This window comes from Hemitrygon akajei, chromosome 29 (assembly GCF_048418815.1).
Source record: "Hemitrygon akajei chromosome 29, sHemAka1.3, whole genome shotgun sequence".
NCBI lineage: Eukaryota > Metazoa > Chordata > Chondrichthyes > Myliobatiformes > Dasyatidae > Hemitrygon > Hemitrygon akajei.
This window is the reverse complement of record NC_133152.1, coordinates 50,989,667-51,002,443: the sequence shown is the minus strand read 5'-3', so window position 1 is coordinate 51,002,443 and position 12,777 is coordinate 50,989,667. Positions and strand designations below refer to the sequence as shown.

Genomic DNA, 12,777 nt, shown 5'->3' with positions numbered 1-12,777 from the left:
TTGTTTCAGTGGACGAATGTCAAAGGACAGGTTTTGTACCACGTGTCCTGATAGCAAATTGTACAATAAAAGAAACTTCATTGACCAGTTACATTTTTATGTGGCTCTGACGACAGTTCAGAGGCTGAGTATTCAGTGGAAGGGGACATATACCAGCCCAAATGTTTTCCACCAACTTCAGGATAAAGAGTGTAATGGAAAACTGTCCATCTGCCTAGTCAGTGCAGTTCCAACAACACACCATTCGGGATAAAGCAAGTCTCATCCGTGAGGACTTTTTATGCATCCAGGACACTATCTGTGACAGATTAAAAATGAACAACACCAAAACTTCATTAAATGCAGAAAACACAGACTGGGTTTAGCATTGAAATGAAAGTTCAAGTTCAAATGTGAATCTTTCCCATGGACTCCTTTGCCCCCTCCTGGATGGCGGTGGTATTGCTTCAGAAATTATCTGACAAATTATCACAGTCGACTTTTTTGGACCAAGACCCTTCAGCAGGACTTGAAAGGAAGGGGGAAAATGCTGGAATAAAATGGTGGGAAAGGGGGATGGAAGACTAGTTAGAAAATGATAAGTGAAGCCAGGTAGATGGGAAAGGCAAATGACTGAGAAAGAGAGAATCTGAAAGGAAAAAGTGGGCCATGTGAGAAAGGGGCACCATGGAGAAGTGATGGGCAGCTGATAAGAGGCCAGAGTGGGGAATAGAAGAAGAGGGAGGGGGAGAGAAAATCATTTTACCAGAGAAATAAATCGATGTTCATTCCATCAGGTTGGGAGCAAACAGGATGGAATATGAGATGTTGCTCCCCCACCATGACAGTGGCCTCACTGTAGTAAATAAGGAGTCAGTGAACAGGAATGGGAATAGGAATTGAACCGGTTGGCCACCGGGAAATTCTGCTTATGGTGGATGGAGCAGAGGTGCTCAACAAAACGGGCCCCCAATCGGGTCTCATCAATGTAGAGGAGGCCGCATTGGGAACACTAGACACAATAGATGACCCCAGCAGTTTCATCGGTGAAGTGTTGCTTCACCTGGAATGACTGTTTGGTGCTCGAATGGAGGTGGGGGAGAAGGCGAATGAGCAGGAGGAACACTTTGGCCACTTTCTGGGTTAAGTGGCAGGAGGAAGAATAGTGGGATGGGACACATGGACAAGGGAACGATGGAGGGACCAGACTTCCGATTCGGAATCAGGCTCATTACCACTAACACCTGTTGTGAAATTCTTTGTTTTGTGGCAAAAGTAGAAGACATGAAATATTAGTGTAAGTAATTATAAAAATAGCTACATGGATAGCAACAGACTCTCAGTGGTCATTTTATTAGATACCTCCTGTACCTGGCAATAAAGGGGGCACTGAATGTATGTTTGTGATCTTCTGCTGCTGTAGCACAACTACTTGACGTGGTATGTTTTCAGAGATGCCCTTTTGCAATTCACTGTTATAACAGGCGGTTGTTTGAGTTACTCCCACCTTCCCGTCGGCTTGGACCAGTCTGACGTTTCTCCTCTCATTTCTCTCATTAACAAGGTGTTTTCACTCACCGAAATGCCGCTCACTGGGTGATTTTTGTTTCTGCACCATTCTCTGTAAACTCTTAAAGACTGTTGTGTGTGAAACCCTAGGAGATCAGTTTCTGAGATACTCAGATCACATCTGGTACTAACATTCATTCCATCGTCAAAGTCACTCAGATCAAACTTCTTACCCATTCTGACATTTGGTCTGAAGAACAATTAATTAACTTCATGACTACGTCTGCATGCTTTAACGCACTGAGTCGAAGCCACGATTGTCTGATTAGATAGTTGCATCAATGAGCAGGTGTACAGTACCTAATAAAGTGGCTAAATGGATAGCTGCATACAGTTGCAAGAAAATGTTTGTGAACACTGCAATTACCTGGCTTTCTGCATTAATTACTCATAAAACGTGAGCTGATCTTCATCTAAGTCACTATAAAAGACAAACACAAACTGCCTAAACTAATAATACTCAAACGATTCTACATCTTCTCGTTATACTGAGTACACCATTTAAACAATGACAGTCTAGGTTCAGAAAAGTATGTGATCTCTGGGGTAATGCCTTCTACAAAGTTATTTGGAGTCAGGTGTCCCAATTAATGAGATGAGATTGGAGGTGTGGGTTGTAGAGTTGCCCTCCCCTATTTAAAAAAAAGACACACAAAGTCAGGTTACTGGCAGATACAGGACTTCTCAAGAAAGATTTCTTTATGTGCACCATGCCTCACTCAAAACAACTTTCAGAGGACCTTAGAAGAAGTATTGTAGAGATGCATGAAGCTGGAAAAGGCTACAAAAGCATTTTTAAGGACCTGATAGTTCATCAGTCCCAGTCCACAGTAAGAGAAATTGTCTCCAAATGGAGAAAGTTCAGTACCGTTGCTACTCTCCCTCGGAGTGGGCATCCTGCAAAGATCATAAGAGCACAATGTGCAATGGTGAAGGAGGTTAAACAGAACCCAAAGATAACAGCAAAAGATCTGCAGAAATCTCTACAACTTGCTAAACTCTGTTCATGTGACCACTACAAGAAAAACACTGAACAAGAAAAGTATTTATGGAAGAACACCATGGAGGAAACCACTGCTCTCCAAACAGAAACATTGCTGCACGTCTCAAGTTTGCAAAGACCACCTGGATGTTCCATAATGCTTCTGGGACAATAATCTGTGGACAGATGAGACAAAAGTTGAACTATTTGGCAGAAATGCACACCCTATGCTTGTTGGCAAAAGGATACTGCATATCAATATCAAAACCTCTCAACAACTGTGAAGCATGGTGGAAGGAGCATCGTGCCTCAGGGACTGGACAGCTTGTGATCGTTGAGGGAAGAATGAATTCAAAAGTGTATCAAGACATTTTACAGGAGAATGTCAAGGTAGTGGCCTGTCACCTAAAGCTCAATAGAAGTTGGATGATACAACAAAAAAATGATTCAAAACACAAGAGTAAATCAACAATAGAATGGTTAAAAGAGAAGAAAATTCATGTTTTGAAATGCCAAGTCAGAGTCCAGATCTTAACCCAATTGAGATGCTGTGGCATGACCTGAAGAGGGATTTCACTAAGGTATCCCGGAAATATTGATGAACTGAAACTGCTTTGTATGGAGGAATGGTCTAAAATTCCTCCAAGCTGATCAACGGTAACTGGAAATGTTTGGTTGAAGTTATTGCTGTACAAGGAGGTCACACTAGTTATTGAAAGCAAAGGTTCACATACTTTTTCCAACAAATACATGTAATATTGGATCATTTTTCTCAATAAATAAATGAACAAGTCTAATGATTTTGTGTTATTTACTTAAGTGGGTTCACGTTATCTAGTATAGGACTTAAGTGAAGATCTGATCACATATTAGATCATATTTATTCAGAAACAGAAAGAATTCTTTAGGGTTCACAAACTTTCTATCACTGCTGAACATATTGTGCAAAGGTGTAAGGTGCATATATATAGCTAGAGTGCCTAAAATATTTGCCTAATACTGTGACAATTTTATATATTGCACAGGCAAGGAGAGAGGAATCATGGTTGGGAAAAGGGGAAGGGAGAGGAAAGGTAGCAGGAAATACCATAAAGATATTCTTTAATAATCAATAAACCAATTGTTTGGAAACAAATGACCTTGCTTGATTTCTCAGGGCTGGGTACATCTGCACCCGTACCATCCTCCACCCCAGCACTCCTTCTCTTCCACGTGTTCCACACCCCTCCTGCAGCACAACACCATCACCATTCCCAACATATTTGCTCCTGCCAGATTAACAAACACATCCTCTACTGCACGTCGACAGATTCAGTGCTGTGCTAAAGTCTTAGGCACCCTAGATGTATACATGTACCTAAGACAATGGCAGAGCACTGTAGATACTAGATGGATACCTACCGACAGAGGGTGAATGAGATGTTGTGAACTAGGATCCAGTCACTGAAGCTTTGAAGAGACTGAGCTGAGTGAAGGTGGAAACAATATCCAGCAGTCAATAGGAAGAAGTACAGTCAACATACAATGAAACAACACTACAACTAACCCTATTTCCAGAGATTAAAACATTCAGTCCGGGTTTCAGGTCCACTGATCAGTCTGTGGATGACTCCTGCTTAAGGCCGGCCCATCAGAAGCACTGCTGATAAATCCCTACCCTTTACATTCAATGGATAATGGTCTGTAATCCCACCACTTTCCACATGTTGTAACCATCAGATACATCTTCATCTCCTCTTTCAGAATTCCAAAGGGGCTGTTTTCTCTGTGACTCCCTGATTCATTCTTCAATCTCCACCAAATGTCCCTCTTCTCCTGGTTCTTTCCCCTGCAATCACGTGCTGTGACGGCTGAAATGAGGCTCTGAGACTGAACTTGGTTGATATTAAAAAGTCTTTATTCATTAGATTGGATTAATTAAGGAATCATATGCAATAAGGATAGTAAGAGTTTATAGAGAAATTGTGAAAGGCAGTATAATTAAGAAAAGTGAACTTGTTCATTTTGGAAGGTGGAACAAAATAAAAGGGAAGTGTTACTTCTTCAGAATTGTTATTTTAATTTTGTTTATGATTGACTGCTTGAAGCTGAAAACAAATATAATTTCAGATTACTTGTATCATGTAGGAATTTGGCTAAACAAGAAACAAGCATTTACTGAATATAATGTGTTTTATTGCACAGTGGTGCTGACACTTTGCAATAGTTCCATTCAGCTAAAAACATTTTATTGACTATTTGCACTTGTACACAGTGTCTGAGGTTTCTTGCTGAAGTGTCCAACAATAATCAGCCAGCATTGATGGATCCCAGTTGCCCTGATACTGTTTATCCCCCATGACTGCAATGTCCCGGTGAAACCCTTCCCCCATGCTCGTTACTGACCGGAACAAGATTTGCAAGGAAGAAGTCTAAATGCAAATGCAAAAACGAATTGAGTGACATGTTACACTAATGGTTTTGTGTGCTTGAAGCATGTTGTCAGCCAGTTGCACAGTCTGGTGCTCTGTTGTGGCCAAGGAAATTTTCAACATGCTTGAAAGCATTCCTGGCGATTTTATCCAGTCCCACTAGACGTTCTTCAAATTGCCTGTCATTGGTGACCTGTTTAATTTGTGGACCAACAGTAATGCCTTCCTTACTATTGGCATCAGTTATTCTGACGACTTATGAATTGAAATGATAACTATAGTCGATTTTTAAGAAAATGGTGCATGATAGGGAAACTTTGTGGTTCAAGATCGGCAACCCAAAATCCAAAAGATGCATAATAAAGTATTGAGGAAGCAATATCTTCGTTGTCCAGTGTAATTAGTATTTAATTTTCCTTCCTGTTGATGGCGTCCTATATTAATCTTCCATTTCACAACATCTACTCTACACAATGGTTCAATGCTCAATGTTACATATTATCTATATTTATATCATAAAATAAATTTGTGCTACATTTTCAGCCTTTGTTACTTTGTAAAAATAGAGCTTCTATGTCATGTAATGAATAATGTATTAAAAAGTTTACCTATTGGCAATTATTAATGATTAATAAAGTTGTAAAAAAGACAAAACCAATCACTGATCCAAACCACACAACGTAGTGATAGAAAGCACTACAAGTGTCCAATGACTTTTTGTCTACCTCTCTCTCCCTCTTGTTGTCCTTGTCTCTATACCCAGCTCTTCATATAAGTCACAACCCACCTTAAGATTCCCACTAGCACAACAAAATTGCCCCTTTTTATATCCTTCAAGATCCCTTACTCTAATGCATGGGGAAGTGCCAGATCATATTTACACCTGCAGAATCTTCTCCCCCTTCCCAGACAAACGTATTTTCCACCATTATCTACTGGGATAATGTGTTATAGACTAGTGCTCACACTAAACTCTCCAAACACTGCTGTGGACTGGTTCCTTGTACTTACTCCAAACATTTCCACATTCTAAACTAACACCATTTTCTCTTACAAACACCCATTTTGTATTGCACATTTGAGAATTGACTAAGGAGGAATCAAATTTAACTTTTTCTTTCCAAGTGCTAATCTCAGATTCAGGAGGGGAGGATTCCCTTCAAAGAAGCAATGTGAATGTACAGTACTATAAAAAAATTCTTAAGCACATGTACATAGAGTGCCTAAGACTTTTGCATGGCACTGTAATAATTTCATGTATTGCACTGTACTGCTGCAAAAAAAATATTCTTGACATATGATAAACCTGATTCTGATGTGGGTCTCTGCTGTGGACTGAGTGGGAAGGGAGCGGGGAGAGGGGAATTACGGTTGGGAAAAGGGGAAGGGAAGGGACATGGAGTGGGAAACACCAGTGAGACATTCTGTGGTGAACTCAAAGCATATTGAGTTTTTGTAATCATACATACAAATATAAACAGCTGGTGAATCAATACACTTTCAATAACTACAATGTCACCAATAAACTCTTCTCGGGCTTCTAGCCAGGTACAGGGTTCAATTATAACTGATGGTTCGATGACAAACTCTGCGATCTTCATCAGGAATGATGCCTGTGTACGTCTAGACCTTGTTACATACCAGCAGCAATAGATTATACACTGAGTCAGGTTTTAATGTTAAAACCACTACCTTTAGTAGTATATACACAGTATATAGAAACTTAAATGAGATAAACAAAATTTAATAGCGTATGTATAACCATCAAGCTCAGGAAGTCTTAAAATGGTAAAGTAGAAAAGTTCAGTGATCCACGTAATAAACGATGGGAGAGAGATACAGTCAGCCCTCCTTATCCGCAGATTCCGTATGCGTGGATTCAGCTAACCGCGGATCGGGAAAACCCAGAAGTTCTCTCTCCAGCACTCACTGCTTGAGCATATACAGATTATTTTTTTCTTGTCTTTATTCCCAAAAAAATACAGTATAACAACTATTTACATAGCATTTACCTTGTATTAGGTATTATAATCTAGAAATGACTTAAAAGTACAGGCAGTCCCCGGGCTATGAATGAGTTCCATTTGTTACGTTCCCCAGTAACCGGGTAGTTTTTCCAGCAAAGATAGATGGAGCCACCGAAGCCTGATGCTACTATTTTCAAACGTTTTTATTTATAAAGGGGCACAAACGTATGGTTAATACCAAACATTCAGATCATATACGTCGTCACAACTCAATCTAAAGCACAGGTATAGTAATAATCAATCAGAAATAAGCTCTACAGTTGTCTAGGGGTAATGTAGACATATATTGTTTACTGGATATTTAAAAGTCTTTTTGTGGTCACTGCAGTTCCACCAGCCGCCGTCGGTTGTGGTGTCGCGTTGGTGCACTTTTGTTAGAAAGAGAGAGAGAATGACACATTTACCCGACAGGTTTTCCAACCTGTAGGAGGTAGTCGGAAGTCTCGTTGGGGAATGGACTCTCATCCGTGGCTTCCCCTGTAGCTAGGCCGTTCTTCCGTGGTGAAGTCGCCAATCCCAGGCAAGGGAAGGACGCACACGAACCCCACCACCGGCTGTCGCTCTCTAAACGCAGTCGCAGGAATTCTCGCGTATCTTCTGGTGCGTCTGGCGCCCCGCCTCGGCAGCCCACCTTTTATCTGGACTGGCAGGGTTGTAGATGTCCATCAGGGTAGGGGGGCGAGGCAATCCTTCCCCCATCACCCATCTCACATTGCCCTGAGATTTTGCACGTAGGCCAATTCCTTATCCCACAAAGGTGTCTCCCAAGACAATGGCTATGTCCGAGGCTTTTGTCTTGTTGAGCGACCAGCCCACTTTGCCCGAGGGCTTTACACGTGGTTTTCATGAGACAATAGTCAAAGAGTCGCTTTATTCTGCTTCCCGGGGGAACGTGGTCTTCAGCATGTCTCCCTCTCTCTCTTGGGTCATTTGACCCCCCTCTTGACTAGGGCTCTTGCGAATCTCACAAAGGAGGGGGCTGGGGTCATAACACATTGCTGAGTCAGTCTTTAAGTCGGATTTGAAATCAGAACAGGTACATCTGGTATTATTTAGCATCAGTTAGTCAAACGTTTTTCTTAGTATATAGTACATATTTTACCTTTCTATGCATATAAAACACTTAAGAAACATACGTATTTCAATAATTTAACCACTGTGTTGCTTAGTAATAAATGTAGCTTTCATCGGGGGCAGGGCCTTTTTCACATGCTCCATTAAAATTACTCCGATTGTTGACCAACTGTAGCCTAACGCTTTTCCAATGACTGATGGCGTATCACCTCTTTCCGATGGCTTTATTACTTTCATCTTATTTTCAATCGCGATAATGATTATTTTCATGAACAGAAACACTGCGGATTCAGAGCTGCACCGCAAGGTCCTAATGTCCACCGCACGGAGAAATGTGAAATAAAGTCTGGGGTTCTGCTGGGTCCTAAAGACCACCACACTAATCCATGTTAAATAAGGGGCTTGAGCATCTGCAAATTTTGGTATCCGCAGGGGGTCCTGGAGCCAATCCCCCACGGATAAGGAGGGCCGACTGTATTTGTAATCCACGCTGTAATGTAGAGAAAAGGTAAATACGGAGTATTCCACAGGTTCCACGTCCGCAGCAGCCTGTGACTGACGTCATAGTCCCACCTCACTCAGCTGCTCTTAAAGTAACACTCACAGTACGACCGCAGGCTTCTAACAACCTGTATTCCGTCCCTGATTGGTTAGTCCTCATCCAATCAGTTTTCTGCTGTCCCACTCTGCTTACAATCAAATTCCAGTTCTTACTTTGAGGGAGACATTTGTCTTTGCTGAAATTCTTTTCCTCTAGCTTTATCTCAACGGCTTCTCTCACCAAATCATCCCAAAAGCCATTGGCATGGCATAGTAGTTTTGTGTCTAACTCAATCTTATGGCCATAGTGAATATAATGATCTGCTACCGCCAATTTCTCCAGATAACCCAAACGGATACACCTTCTATGCTCGTTGATGTGGGTTTCCACCATGTGTCCCGTCTGGCCAATATACGTTGCTCCACATTCACAAGGAATCCTGCAAACGGCAATTGTCCTGAGTCCCAGATCATCTTTGATGTGCATAAACTGTGATTTGAGCTTCCCTGGGGGTTTTTGGGTGGTATTAAACCGGTATTTCTTCAGGACCCTGACAGTTATTAGCTTTAGTTGTCACATGTACCAGGAAACATCAAAAGCATCTCCTTCCTTTTTACATGTCCATCAAAATTTTTCCCGACACTCACTTAAAATAAATGTTCTTGGTTCACATGAGTGCTTAAGACATTTGTGACTGGTGAAGCTAATTATTTACAATTCCAAGTTTGGTGCACAATGGATTGTGTCTATTATGTGAAGTCAGGATTTTTCACAGAGAATGAAAGATTTGGCCCTCTTGGCGGTTGGATTGGAATTATAGTCCATTTCAGGTTATTTCTGGTAATCTGCAAATAAATGTCATATGTCAGATACTGCGAATATTCTGAAAAAGTAATGTCAAACTGTGGATTCATATCTGAAGCTTTAAATAAACATAATGTCCAAAATAAAACAAAATGCAGATGCTGAATATCTAGAAACAAAAGCACAAATTGCGAGAAACACTTGGCAGATAGCAGCATCCATGGATACAGGGTTAACATGTTGGTAACACACGAGAATCTGCAGATGCTGGAAATCCAGAGAAACACACACAAAATACTGGAGGATTTCACCAGGTCAGGAAGCATCTATGTAAATGAATAAACTGTCAACATTTTGAGTGGAGATTGTATCCTGGGTTTATTCATTTCCATATGTGCTATTGGACCTGCTGAGTTCCTCCAGCATTTTGAGTGTATTAACATGTTGATGAAGTGTTAACAGTTTCTCATTAACACATTAACTGTCTCTCTTTACACAGATATTGTTCACCAGCAGTTTTCTCCAACATTTTCTGTTTTATTAGTCTAGTGAAGGCCAATTACATTCACCAATGTTGACTCAAATAGACTTCAATCTGCACAGCTTTGGACAATCCTTTCTCCGGTTGTCCCATGAATTTTGTGCATCTTGATAATATTGAGCTGATGCATAACATACACATTACGCTGTTCCCAATAAGGAGGACAGATTCTAAGGAAGAGCTAATTGGAATATGACTGACCAACAATGTTCAGGAGAATATTAAGTTGGAGGAAGAAATGCACAAGGAAGCAAAAATTATAGGTAGACCTGAAGATTGGGATAAATGCAGAATCCAGCAAAGAAACTGTGTGGTGATTTCTTTTGAACTTATAGTCCTTTAACATCATTGGACTATTTTTACTGTGCCCATGGTCTGTTTTTTTTTAATCAATTATGCTATTGTTTGCAATGTTGTAACTATATGTTGTAACTATGTGGTTTTGTGCAGGTCTTGTAGCTTTAGTTTTTGGTCTTGTTTGTCTGGTGGATTTGGAGCTCCTTTCCGGGGAACGCGCTAAAACGGTAGTGCGATATTAATATGCAGCAGCCTCTCTGGACTCTGGATTCGGGATTACCAATCGTTATGTGGATTTTCTGGTGTAGTCTGTTTTGTCATATGCTTTTGTGATATCATTCTGGAGGAAAGTTGTCTCATTTTTTAACTGCATTGCATTTGAGGTTTCTAAATGACAATAAACTGAATCTGAATGATGACATTGGCAATAAAAAATAAACTGAGGGCAAATTATTGAGGAATATATTTCATATTCCTCAAAGGTATATCGCAAAGGTATACAAAAGAAAGACAGTGGTTCAAGTGAACAGACAGTAGTTAGACAATGAGACCCAAAAAAACAATGATGGGCAGTGAAGAAACAGCAAAGGAATTAAACAGATTTTACATGATGAAACTATTGAGCACACAGACAAGACCCTGATGGCCTGTATCCTCGGTCCGAAAAGTTGTGGCTATTGTATAGTGGATGCGCTGTTTATAGATCTCCCACAAATCCTTAAGTTCTGAAGAAGAACCAAAGGACTGTCAACAGAAAGGGAGACAAACTGGTTTTGCAAATAATGGTCAAAATTACTTAATTAAGGATGAAATAGCAGCACAGTAGAAACATCATAATTTAAACAAGCAAATTCAGCAAGGCTCCCTGAAGGGAAATAGTGTCAACCTCCTTGGCACCCTCTCTAAAGCTTCCACACCTTCCCTATAATGAGACAATCAGAACTGAGCACAATACTTCAAGTGTGTTTGAACCAGTTTTAGAGAGCTGCAACATTATCTTGTGGCTCTTGAACTCAATCTCCCTACCACTGAAGGCCAGCTTACCACAGGACTTCTTAATCAACCTATCAACTTGAGCTACAACTTTGAGGGATCTATGGATCTGGACCCCAAGATCCCTCTGTTCCTCCACACTGCTAAGAACCCTGTCAATAACCTTGTACTGTGTCTTCAAGTAGCCTCTGAAAGTCCAACCCATTGTGAGAGTTGGAAATGGGTAAGGCTGGCCAACAGGGTGAAGCTGTATAGGCCAATCCCCTATACAGTGAATACAATAGATTACAGAAACATTGATGAATTCCAAGGGAGGGTTTTCACGGTCTACGCTCTACTGGGAACTAACGGCCCAATAAGAAGAAGGAATGCCTTCAAGTTCAATCTTCCAAAATGTATCATTTCATACTTCCCTTGATTGAACTTCATCCGGCACTGCTCCACCCAACTTCACATCCCTTTATAACCTACATCAACCTTTGACACCATCCAGAACACCTCCAGCCTTCATGTCATCTGCAAGCTTACTAATTCACTTCTCCTCTTTCTTACCCAAGACATTTATAAAAACACAAATTGTAGGGAATCTCTGCACAACAATGCTGGTCACCAACCACTGGGCAGAATACATTCCATCTACTACAACTCTCTGCCTTCTGTGGACATGCCAATTCTGAATCCATGCAGCCAAGTTTCCATGAATCCCATGTCTCATGGCTATCTGGATGAGCCTAACATGGAGAATCTTGTCTAAAGCATTACTAAAAGTCCACAACAGTGCTCTACCTTCATCAATTTGTTTTGTCACTTCCTCAAAATCTCAATCAGGAATGTGAGGAATGAGCTGGCCCTCAGAAAGCCACGCTGACAATCCCTAATAAGTCTATTTGTTTCCAAATGCTCTTAAGTCCTGTCCCCAAGAACCCTCTCCAAAAGAGCGTCCACCACTGACGTAAGAATTCATCATGGAAATTGAAAAATTCTCAACCAGAGACGGGTGGAGCAAAATCATAAGGTAAGTTGTAGTTGGAATTTGCAGGAGGCATTTCACAAGGTGTTATGGTTTAGTCATAAGTCCTGTGACCTTAGGAGTCCCAAAAAAGGTTCATAACATTTTAAGTAAAGTTTGGATATTAAACACACAGCGCATATTTTCCTCGTATGAACACATACAATCATTGCAACACACCAATACTGTATCGCTGTATCAGTGGGAGCCCTGGGCTTGTTTCCCTGCAACAAGACGGTCCCATTGAAGGAAGATGGGAGACAGCAATATGTTCCTTATGTCCAGTCTATTCTGCAATTTAGTTTTCGTTGTTCTCAGCACTTGCTTCTGTCCTGCTTACTCACGTTTTCTCCGCTCAAAAAAACTCAACGGGTTTGTCTCTAAGTGCAGGGTGCTTGGACTCAAGGTACCAAAGTAGATTTGAGGGCTTCAATGCCTCATCAGACAGCCTCCAGGCCCGACCTCCAGATTCCCGCCCGCCTGCTACCAGATGCCTTGGCCAGGTGCGGCTGGTCGTGGGTGGGGTGAGAGGACAAGGTAAGGGTCGGAT

The 12,777-nt window shown here is 41.1% G+C and overlaps 2 protein-coding genes across 2 annotated transcripts in view; both read right to left on the bottom strand.

The window, feature by feature from the left end:
* Positions 1-12,777, bottom strand: part of LOC140718519 (tumor necrosis factor receptor superfamily member 3-like) — a 110,247-nt gene that overhangs the window by 43,236 nt on the left and 54,234 nt on the right. The gene's annotated exons all lie outside the window — the stretch shown is intronic.
* LOC140718521 (uncharacterized) overlaps positions 6,670-12,777 on the bottom strand; it is a 182,864-nt gene continuing 176,756 nt past the window's right edge. The window contains exon 12 of the mRNA XM_073032474.1: positions 6,670-9,428. The gene's annotated coding sequence lies outside the window, so the exon portion shown is untranslated. The remainder of the gene's footprint in view (positions 9,429-12,777) is intronic.